Here is a 12,320-nt window from a genome sequence, read left to right on the forward strand (position 1 = left end):
ACCCTCTTGCAATCTGGGACCCCTCGGGGGATATCAGAGAGCCAGTTTTGGCCCGATCCCTCAGGCTAGGCTGAGGCACCCCACTGGTGCATGAATTTGTGCACCGGGCCTCTAGTAGTCTAATAATACCAGAGGATTGTGTGTTGTATGTGCTGAAATGATAAAAGGAGTTGTTATTAACATGTAGAAAGACTGTCTAAGGAGTAGCACTAAGAGTGTTTAAACCAATCTAGGTTCTTGGAAATTTTAAAATTTCATTTGAAGAGACGAGATTATATCTGAGTTAATTCCTTGTTATTGACAGACACATGGGTAGATTCATGACACAAAACCTTAAAACCCATTTTTATTTTATCCTCATTTGACCAATGAAATGCTCCATACAGAAGTTCTTGCATCTATTGTCCTTGACATAGCTGCAAGAATGAGGCTCCTTGCTGAGTCTGTCTTGCATAAATTATTGATGTATTGAATAAGTTATCTAAAGCAGCAGGTTTCTTAATGTCTGGTTGAGCAGTTTTAAACTCCTTCGTGGGATATAACACCAATTTGTGCACATACTATTTTGATTCTTTCATCTCCAAATGGCCTTAATTTGACGTTAGGTATCTGTACTGTATTTCAATTTCATAAAAAGCAGCACCCTGTGCTCTTTGTTAATAACAACAATACCTTGTATTTGCATAGCAGCTTATAATTTTCCATTCATTTCACATGTACTTTCTAACATAATCCTCACAACATGCCTATGTGATAGATTGTATTGCTCTAATTTTTCTTAGATGAGGAAACTGAGGCTCGGGGAATAAATTGCTGAAGTGTAGCAAAGTATAATTTGGACTTGAAGCTACAAGCCCTTTGTAAAATACAGAGCCACCTCTCTTTGTGAGAGAAACTCTTTTCTTACAAACATCAAGTTGTTGATGATAATCAAAGATATTGCCTTGAATATCTGCAGCTAGGTTTGGCTACAGGTAGCTGAGTTTAACACGTTTGCTGAGTGTGCAAATATACTGAGGTCATAAAGAGTGATTTTTTTTTTTTGGCCACAAGCCTATGATTATTAAAAAGAAGTGTTTCTTAATGTACTGAGGTCATAAAGAGTGATTTTTTTTGTCACAAGCCTATGATTATTAAAAAGAAGTGTTTCTTAATGGGCTGTAATGCTAGTACTGTTGGTAGACTGGAGTAGCTTGATACTATTTAATGCTTATACTAGCATCACTCTCCCTTGAGATTTGGTGATGTATAGGATGTATTTTCTCTTTAGGTCCAATGACATAACTTGATTCTGTAGTGAAAAGTACTCATCATAATATTGTAAATGATACTTTTATTGGATTTTACTCTTATGATCAACCCACAGAGAAAACATTGAACATTATAGTTATGCAGCAAAGTGTGACTTTTATAAACCCTGACATTGTGAAAGTTATGGTAATGCTGACAGGAGTCAGGAGGTGAGGATGGATGGTGGGAAGATGTGGAAGGGATGGGAGGGTTCTAATTTCTTCATCTAACAATGGAAAATCAAGAGATACAATTTAAAGTAAATGGAACATTATATGAAAGGTTAGCTACATTATTTAAAGTTATGAAGTTAAGCAGTGGAAGGACTAAAAGTAATATTACTAATAAAACTTGATGGGGAGGGAAAGGGGGAAAAAGTATAATTTAGTTACTTTTCTCAACTTTAATGTTTCAAAAGAGTTTGGGCTTTTGGGTATCATTGAGTCAAAAGTTAATGTCTATAATTAAGAAATCATGAAAGAGATACTTTACATATTTATGACCACTTAACTAAACTGTGACTACAAAGGGTGGTGGAATGCACAGTGGAGAGTGGACTAGAAAACACTCTTTTTCATAATATTCTGTACTATTTGATTTTTAAAAAATGTACATATAACACTTAAAATTTTTTTTTAATCAACAAGGATTTTACCATTTTGTTTCTGCCATAGATTGGTTGGTGTATCTCTGTGAAAGCCATAGTGACTGTGTTAGATGACAAATGAACAAGGCAGGCCAGACTTTGAATAGACTGATGAGATATGACTTCAGCCCTACACAGACTACACTAGCTCAGCCAATGGACTCAGCAGAGCCCTTGACCATCAGATGCTAGCCTGAACAGTGAGTTAGCATCAATATGACACACCCACAGCATGGACAAGGTGCCAGTAGATGACTTGTTAGTTGTGATTTCACCAATAACTCCTTGTGTTACTTGGACCAGTTTGAGGCCTCTGTTTTCTCTTCTATAAAAATTAGGAGTTCAATTCTTGACTCCCTCCTAACTTTCACTTACTATCTATACATATAAAAGGCTAATATGCAAAGTGTCCCCATGGGAGTTCGACTGGGAGACCTAGAGTTCTATTGCTTGCTATGACGTGCACTGACCACCAGGGGCAGTGCAGAATGAGGGAAGGCCCCGGCTGGCAGCCAGAAGGCTCCGATAGGCCCTAATCTCCAGCCAGGTCTAGGGACCCCACCTGTGCATGAATTTTGTGCATCAGGCCTCTAGTTTTTCTATAATTGTTTTATTTTTATTTGTAAGACATGCATAGTTATAAATCTTTTGAACCTGGCATCACAACTTTAACTAGATGATTTAAGAGGTTACTTTACAATAATGATATATTATCTGTAGAAAATCTTTGTGTTACCAAATAGCTATCAATCATGGTTAAGTCCTGAGCAGTGTTAATTGACTCAAGAATGTGTTAGTTTATCACTAATAGATTTCTTAATTAAACTACTAAAATGTTTCAAAAGAGTTTGGGCTTTTGGGAATAAGATTCAGTATACTTTCTTTTCCATCAATTTTTAAAATTTGAACTACTTATTGCTTACTTAAGATGGTTTTTAAATATGTTGTCAAATTTCCTTAAAACAAGCAAGAACTTAAACTTTACAGAGAGCATGGTTCAATGCTTGATCGTGCTTAACAAACAGCTTTGCTCTACCCCATATTGGAATTGACCCAATCACATTTTCTTCAAACCTTTTAACTTGTCATATGCTCCTGATTTTAGTGATAAGACTTTCAGTAATACATTTAACATGTAAGGAGGTGAAAAAAGTTAGCTAAAATTTTTTTATATTCTTTCTTTGCTTCTAGGTAATCAAGTCTTAGATCAATTATTTGAAAGTTTGAATTTAGGTGAGGACAGCAAAGCTGAATGAGCAGGATGATCCCCACCCCCCCAACCCCGCCTCAAATTTATTAGGAACTTTTAATGTTTGTACAATTGCTTAATGTAGTAACTTGGGAGATGTAGACTTGGCGGAGTTGGTTTCCAAATAATGAAAGACTTCATTGCCCAGTTTTTTGACCATTACTCGGGTAGCTGAAAACTGCTATGCTCATCACTGGATGACTTTGGTCCTATTCCAGTAATTCTGGTTGAATAAACATTGATTGTCATATATGCTGTTCTCCTTCTCCTGGTCTTTGGTCTCCATTGGTACTTAGCTTCCTCAGGATCCAGATATCCATAGATCTTTAAGTTGAAATGTGAGCCAGGGCCAGAGTATGGGAGGTTGCATAGAGAGCCCCATACTACCCAGGTTAGGCAGAGGAAGACAGAGGTCAGGAGAGCAGGAAGCTGGTTGAAGCAGGAAAATGGTTTTTGTGGGTCTGAGAATGGATGAGGTTGAAGGAAACAAATAGCAAATCCTTCAAATAACTCTGTGTCAGCCATTAACATACATGAATACTCACAGAAACTTAGGTAGATATTGAAAGTGATAAGTCTAGGTCTGAGGAGGTTAAGTAATTTGCCCAAGGTCATGTAATAAGTATTAAAGCTAATATTTGAAGTCAGTTCTACCTGAATGCAAAGTTCTTACTCAACACTACTTTATCATTCTACCTGTTATAGTGACAGGCAACTGGGTGTTGAGGATTGGTCAAGAGCTCCTGTGTATTGAGGTTGAGGTTGCAAATATGAGGTGTTTTTCCCCAATGACACTAGATCTCACTCATGTTTACCTAGCTGCTTTCACAAATTGCTGTGGCAAGCCTCCATTTGCAAGCAAGAAACATAATCTGTGTTGGAAGGCCTGGAGAGGGATGGGAAGTAGGGTGGGCAGGAACAGCTCCATTTCCATTTTATCCCATTACAAAGCTTATCTTAATGCACAAGAAATACTTGCTTCTCTGGAAACCAAGTTAAGGGCCCTTTGTTACTTTTTTCTTCTGAATGAAATGAAAATATCTGATTAAAAGGAAATTTTTCATTTCAAACCATTGAATGCCATGGTAATTTCAGCTTGTTAAATTTAGGATCTTGAATTGAAATCCCACACATAAATGTTCTTTGGGCTCATGACATTTCCATTTGATTGTGAACTGGATTAATTTTTATTATCTTAAACACTTGCCTTTCATTCCTCTTTGTTTTGAGATCCTTAAGCAAATGTTGACAGTTATGGTTGACTTAATAAGCTGCCTCAGTTATGTAAATGATTTCTGTCAGTTATATTATTGCTAGCTGCATATAGCTTTAAGTTTCCTGGCATATTTTTAGGCCTTACTAGTAAAGCATTCCTGACACCTTTTAACATTCTTTTGCTTCTTCAGGCATCAAGTTGACCTTTTTTTTTAGTTGCCTTTAGCCCTACACTTCCTTTTTGAATCAACTGTTTGCCTGACATGAAAAATGAACTTATGCAGTTATAGACCCAGTGGCCTTTTCTCAGTCCTCATTCTTCTTGGCTGTTCTGCTGCAATTGACACTGCTGCTTCTCCCCTTTTTTGAAATTTCCTTGTCCTCTGGCTTCCATGACACTGTTTTCCGGGTTCATTTTCCCTCCAATTGTTCTTTCTGCTCTTCATCTCCTCTATGATCTCTACTGGAGATCCATGCTTTCCATTTTTTTTTGGTTCAAATTATAATGCTTGTAGAAGATTGTGCAGCACATAGGAGTTTTCAGGTGAGAAGTCTGAAGGTGACTGGAGAGTGGGGTGAGGACATCACTCTCTTGGCACATCTCTAGCCCAGTTGGGCAGGTCAATGTGCTTCTGCATATCAGCTGGGAGTTTTGTTACATTCATTACACAGACCTGTGTTGTTTACCTCCATATCATAGTAGATAGAAGTGAATAGTATTGACCTAAACAAAAGGTAAACTAAGGCAAGCTCAGTTTATTATAAAAGATAAGCTTATTGGGGAATAGTAGAGGAATTGCAATTTGGAACAAGCAAACTATAACAAGCTACAGGCAAGTCCAAAACGACAAAGCAAAGGTCAGCTTTTATTAGGTTTTAGGAGGAAATTGGGTTGGAATGTTTTGAATGAAATCTCATTGATGGAGAACAAGGGTTTGAGATTGTGGTGATTTCTTGTTGGCTGAAAGTGGTGGTTAGTGCATTGCTACAAGGGCAGGTTAGTGCATTGTTTCTTCTTTTTTAAGTAGGAGATGGAATTCCCATGTAAAAAATGTCTTCCCTTATTAAAATCCTTTTAATATTTCTTTTTTCTGCTTATTACACAGGCTGCGATGAATGGTATATGTACTAGTATGTGTGAGAGCTCTCCTTTCATGGCTTCCCCACTCCACTTTGAATAAGATTTCCTTTACCTTTTTTCTTTTTCAATAGAATCAAGGTATAGGTAAATAGTGGGAAAATCTGGATTCCAAATGATGAAGTATCAGAAATAGGAATGGGCAGAAGGTCCAGAAAGTTTAAAGAGAAGTCAAGGAGAGGACACTTAGCAGATGTGAAAAACAGCAAGGATTCAAACACCAGGAGTTTTAACATGGGCCCAGGAACATCTGTGACAGCTGTCAGATATCAGGAATAGAAGTTAGCAGCCCAAACTCTCAGTGTGCTTGGCTGGAGTCCAGGGAGATACCAGGACATGGGTGAGCAGCAGAAATCAGAACACAAGTGGCAGCTCATTAAGAATCACCCTCTGGTGTCTGTGAGAGTGGTTCTGGGCTAAGGAAGGGAGCAGGTTGATAGACTATGGAGTGAAGAGATTTGGATGCAGGTGAGATGCATTCTGTAAAAAACAACTTAGGGTCCTTGACTACAGCTCCTTTATTGTCACATTACCTCTTGAGGATATCATTTACTTCCAACTCTAAGGTAATGGTGTCCTGTCCTGTTTCCTTATTTAAACTCTGTCTGGTTGGATAAAACTGAACTTTTCTACCTAGTGATCTTGTGATCTCAAGCTTATGTCTTTCATATGTGAACACTGGCTCCACTTCCCACTTCTTGGTTTCTTCATTAATCTCTTGGATTCACAATCTTGTAAACATCTTTGATTCCTGTCTCTTCTTTATTCCTCATCATCATTCTGTCATTTTCTGAAGTGTCTCTCACATTTATCTCTTTCTCTCTTTAATTCAGACCATTATCCCTAATACTCAGATCTCTTCACAATTGCCTCCTCTGTGGGTCTTGCTACCTCCAGTCTCCTCTTTCTCTGAAGCATTTGGTGCTCTGTTTCCTGATTAGTCTTCCATAAACTCAACTTTTATTATCTCACTCTTCCGATCAAAAGCGGAGTCAGGGATTACACATGTCCCTTCTCCTCAAGTAAAAACATATTTGGTCATTTCAAAAAATCTTGCTACTTTTACATAACCTGTTAAGCTACTGTGCAGTTTAGAACAATCTTTTCACTGGTTTGTAGGTGTTCTCACTCACTCACTCACTCACTCATTCAATCCCTCCCCAACCCACAACCCCCCCCCCTCAGAATAACAGCCCACAAAAGTGTCTACATCTACTCTTCAAACCTGTGGAGATATCTGTTCAATGGCAAGAGGGAGTTAAGGTTGCAGATGGAACTAAGGTTGCTAATCAGCTGACTTTGAGATTGGGAGAATATCCTTGATTATCCAGGCAGGCCTAACAAAATGATATCAGAGTTCTTAAAAGTGGGAGAGGAAGGCTAAAGAGAGAGAAAGAGAAGACAAAAGTAGGGTCTGAGTGATTCAATGTGAGAAAGACTCAGCCTACCATTGTTGGCTTTAAAGACCACAGAGAAGGCAGGTGTGAAGAGATTAGAAGGGGGGCCACACCCTAAGGAATATGGTAGCCTCTAGCAGCTAGAAATGACAGGGAAACAGATCTAATTCAGAATCTACAGAAAATAACATACCCCTACCAGTACTTGATTTCAGCGTGTGTTAGATTTCTGGTCTACTGAATTATAAGGTAATAAATTATAAAATAAGAATTTTAAGCCACTGAGTTTATGGTACTTTGTTACAGTAGGAAATTAATATACCACTCACCCAAAAAATAGTTTCTGAGGTATTGAATGCTCCTTAGGAGCCAGACACTCTACTACCTGCTCACAAAGAGCTCATAGTTGGAGGAGTTCACCATGGGTGATGAGGAGAGAGAGACTCCCATCAATCTAAAACTTGTTCTATTTCATTCATTGATTCACTCATTTAATATGTGACTGTTATATACCAGGCACTATTCTAGGCACTGTAGAATGGTAAAATTCTTACCATTTGGAACTTACAAACTAGTTGGAAGACACACAATATAAAAAATAAAATGTCAGTGGGAGGTAAGTGCTATGAGGAAAAGTAAAATAGGTTATGGGAATTAGAACTGAAAGGAGTAGTTACTTTTCATAGGGTGGTCAGGGAAGGCCTCTCAAAAGAAGTAATATTTAAAAAATGCAGAAGAATAGCTCTGATCACAAATTAAATTTAAATATACATTGTAAGTTATATATAAGATAAATTCTAAATTAAATACCTGATATAAAATGTGCTTTATGGGTTTCTGTGCTTTAAGAATTGCCACTCTTTATGAGCTTCATCATTTTCCATGCACTGACATTCTAGGTCTTGTGCACGTGGGGACAGGTGACCCTATTATCTGCTGCTACAACCTGAGGCATTTCTAGAGTTTGATTTAGAGAGTTGTAACTTAATGCTGTGATTTCTGACCAGAAGTGTTCATTATGTAGCTTTTTCTTCAGTACCTTTGGCAGTCTCTTTACTGGTAGTGGATGAGAAGGACTTTATTTTCAACTTCATCCTTCATGCAGTAACCAAGGTAGATGGACAGCTAAGGAATTATTCTACAGAAATTAAAATTCAATTTCCTCTTTTGACCTCATGTTGGAAGAGCCGTGAGGACACGATTTGTTGTACACAGTCATGACTAATAACGACATTAATCTACTGTGAATTCCTTAAAGTTGGTCTTTGGGCCAAAACTTTTATGTCATGATGAAATATATTATATATAATGGAGTATCTGAGTACAGCTGCCTTTTTATTAAAATTGTTTTTTATAGATAAAGGATCTTTTAGGGAGTGAGAAGGGTTGGTTTCAAAATTATCTATGCTTTATGGACTTTATTGCACCCTGAGGTGCTCTTGAAATGCAAGTGTGGCTGTTCATTAAACAGAAATGGTTTCAAAACTATTATGCTCTTGTATGTTAATGCAGGTAGAGATTTGAAAGCTTCCTGCCTTTATTATTTTTTCTCTTACATATTTTTGGGAAGGAGGTATTGGCTAGAGAATATGTATGAGTCAAGCAAATGCTAAAAATCTCTCAAGGGAATGCATTTATACCCCAAAATAAGGATGCTCTTTGACTCCCTGGTCATGCTGGTACAGAAGTCACACTACACTCCTCCCACACTCCTCCATAAACTCAGGGTGCAGGCATGTGTTTTATAATTAAGTATCTATTTCAACAGCTGCTAAGACATTGTTTAACAGATAAAATAACCAGCCAACCATGTGTGTAATCCATTCTCTCTTCCCAATGCTCATAGCAAATATTTACAGGACTACAGGAATTTCAGCTCTGATTCTTCCTGCTTTTCATTTCTGTTCTCATTGCTTCAGATGGATACAACAATGTTTTAACTAGACCTAGGCAAGCCATTTGGTCATTGGTTGGATATTTCTTTTGACATGCCTCAGCATGCATATAATTATATAGAAATGGTCTTTGATGTTTGTCAGTTTACAGCTAGAACAATGCTGAGGTGAGTAGAAAGTGTTAGAAGGATATCTTGATGAATTGCACACTTAGTACTCAGATTTATACCTTAATGAAAACGAAATACTCACCCACTTAGTGTGATATGAATGATGAGTCATCTGAAGATGCGTAGGACATTGATGTCCTAGGGTGCATGTTTTATTATCCATTATCACAATCACTATTACTATTATGGCCAGATAATTACTATTACTATTTGGATATGCCAGATAACTCTGAATTGTCATGTTTTGGTCTAAGGTACATCATAGTGCTGTTGTAAGCATTAATTTGGATATAGTGCAAAAGCAGATCTGGTTGTTGCTTTAACACTGCATAAAAATGATTTTGCCTGCTTGCTTAACAATTCCATGTTAAGAGATCTAATTCTTTTAAAAAAAGACATGTTACTATATAAAGTAGTGTTCACTTGTACTCATAGAGCCATAGCTACACAAAATTACCTATGGAAAACATTTCTAGCTGTAGAAATTGCAGTACTTGTTAGTCAATAACTTTTGGAAAATGGATTCATTTGGAGGCATACCTCCCTTTTTTATTTTGTTCTTCACATATTTCAATGTTGCATTTGTTTATTTGGTCACTGTTTTACAATAAAAACATATGAATATGAAATATATTTTTTATATGAAGAACTAAAAACAAAGGATAAAATAGAGTAAGGAACCTAACACAAAACCATAAATGAGTGAGGTGTGCAAAATAAATGCCAGTAGTCCTCTTTCTCTGCTAGAGAAGTTGACTTTAGCATAATAAAAAACAAGGCAAAGCGAGAACATCTTCATAGTCATTCTTTGACTATGTAGTAATCCCCTTTTCAGTCTTCCCCTACAAAGCAGATTACTCACAGCAGCCAATTAAAACTTTTGAGTTTATTTTATGATGAGAAGATTTTGCTGGACAGTGGGCCATGCAACTAGCCTTAGGGAAATGGGTTCTCCATGATCCTGCCCTAGTCTGCCTTTTGAGCTTTTTGTCAGATTCCAGTTGAATGGAATTAGTTGCCTTTCCATGAGTGCACTTTGTTGCCCTGCCGAGTCCCCACAGCCAGGATTTATTTTTCCCAACTTCTCACTACTATCGCATCTTTGTTTGTTTTTCTCTTAGCACATTTAACCTATTATGCTTTCTATTAGTGATATATGTACAGGTCTTATTGCCTCTGGTTATAAAATACTGCATCGGAAGTGCTCCTCGCCATCTAATTCAATACTTTACATATAGTTAGTGCTCAATACATGCTTTTATGAATGAATGAATGATGAAAGAATAAATGAATCTTAGCAGGTAGGATTTGAGATTCTCCATAAACTGAAGTGGTTTGGCTTTCTTCCCAATGTGGAGTGAGCTATTCTTTTAGAGTTAGATTTGATTTTAAAAACAGAATTAGGGGACTATAAAATAGCCTGCAATGAGTTATTTGAGCAGTCTCACTGTTTTTTAAGAATGGTAATGTTCCTTTTATTATGCTTTTCATTTACAGCATGGCCTTGCAGGCAGCTCTTTTTTGAAACACAATCCCATTATGACTGCTGCCTTTTGCCTCAAACAACTTCCCACACATTAGAGGTATAATATTGCAAGAATAGGTTCTGACAGAGAGGTTTCTGGGTTGCAGTCAGGGGGATACAGAATGTCAAATTGCTCATCATTTCTGGATCGGAAGGGAAGTAGTTTGAAGATTTTATTTTACCTGTGTGGTTCCAGCCAACCATGTCATGGAAAACATATTTCCCTAAATAGGACAAGGAAATGGCTCAAATCATTCTCACACTTTGCTGAAATCCAAACATGAAATGGGAATGATTTTGTTTTCTTTCATTTCTTTGGATGATACAAACAGAAAGAGTACAGGTAAGAAGAAATAAAAGGTTTAAATTCATTTTGAGAGTTCCTTGTTGAACTTTTAAAGAGTTATAGGTATGAGCCTTGAAGATTTCTATACCTGGATGTGTAACCTGTGGGGCACTGGCAAGGGTTTAGGAATGCCAGAGGAGCTGGCAAAAAAGGTGAGTAGAAATAGCAACTATAGAAAAGAAAGGAAGCCAAAAGGCAAAATCTGTGTTTAGGTCCTCTTGCCTCTATCTGCTTGGGCACCTCTGCCTCCTGGGCCCCTTTGACATCATCCCATCCATTTAAATGGACTTATTCTCCATCTAGTCCCCTTAGGGTCAGATTCTCTTTGTATTACAGGACAAAACTACACCTTACCTGATAAACTAAATTGGGAAAAATATATTGTGCATTAAATGAAATAAAATAAAATTAAATGAAAACAAAGAATTCTTTGTTTCCTGAGAGAGAGAGAGAGAGAGAGAGAGAGAGAGAGAGAATTTTATGCTGGTGTTAAGGTAGTAGCAGAAATGGATATAAAAAGCAGGGACTTTGGATGTAGTCATTCATTAATTTACACCCTTATTCTGCCATGCACCTATGTGGGGCACTGGGCATGTTAATTACCTTCTCAGACTTCCTGTTGCCCCTTGCCCCATCTGTAAGACTGGAAAATTGTTGTAAGGATTAAATGACCTATCAGTAAAGGGCTGAGTATTGTACTTACCCTAGTAAGGGCTCACTGAACACTCCTTTCATTGCTTAATTTTATGTGTTAACTTAACTGGACTAGGGAATGCCCAGATAGCTGTAAAACATTATTTCTGGGTGAGTCTATGATTAGCATTTGAATCACTAGACTAAAAAAGAAGATTCACCCTCCCCAGGGATTGTGGGCATCCTCTAATTTGTTCAGGGCCTGAATAGGACAAAATGGCAGGGGGGAGGTGAATTTGTTCTCTTTGCTTTACTGGCAACCATCTTTTTCTGCCCTTAGACATCAGCACTCCTGGTTCATGAGTCTTTGGACCAGGACTTACATCATCAGCCCTCTGATTCTGGAGTCTTTGGACTGGGACTGAATTACATCACAGGTTTTCTTGCTTCTCCAGCTTGTACACAGCAGGTCGTGGAACATCTTGACCTCTATGACCAGGTGAGCAAATTTCTATATTACATCTCCTCTTATATCTCTTATATACTTGCCTACAAACGTCAGGTGGTCATAATAATCTGGCCACTCAGTGTAATCCTTGAGCTGTTCAGGATGAGGATACAAATGTCAATTTATGACTTTTCTAATTCAAATAAGCACATTAAAATTTTGTAGCTATTAAAATGAAAGTAAAAAGTGTAACTTCTGAGGTAGAGACAAAGTGGAAGAAACAAAACTTTATTGGATTAAGCAAAAATACATACATATATATGACACATAGACATGGACAACAGTATGGTGATAGCCAGAGGGAAGGG

This window comes from Myotis brandtii, unplaced genomic scaffold (genome assembly GCF_000412655.1).
Source record: "Myotis brandtii unplaced genomic scaffold, ASM41265v1 scaffold365, whole genome shotgun sequence".
Taxonomy (NCBI): Eukaryota; Metazoa; Chordata; class Mammalia; order Chiroptera; family Vespertilionidae; genus Myotis; species Myotis brandtii.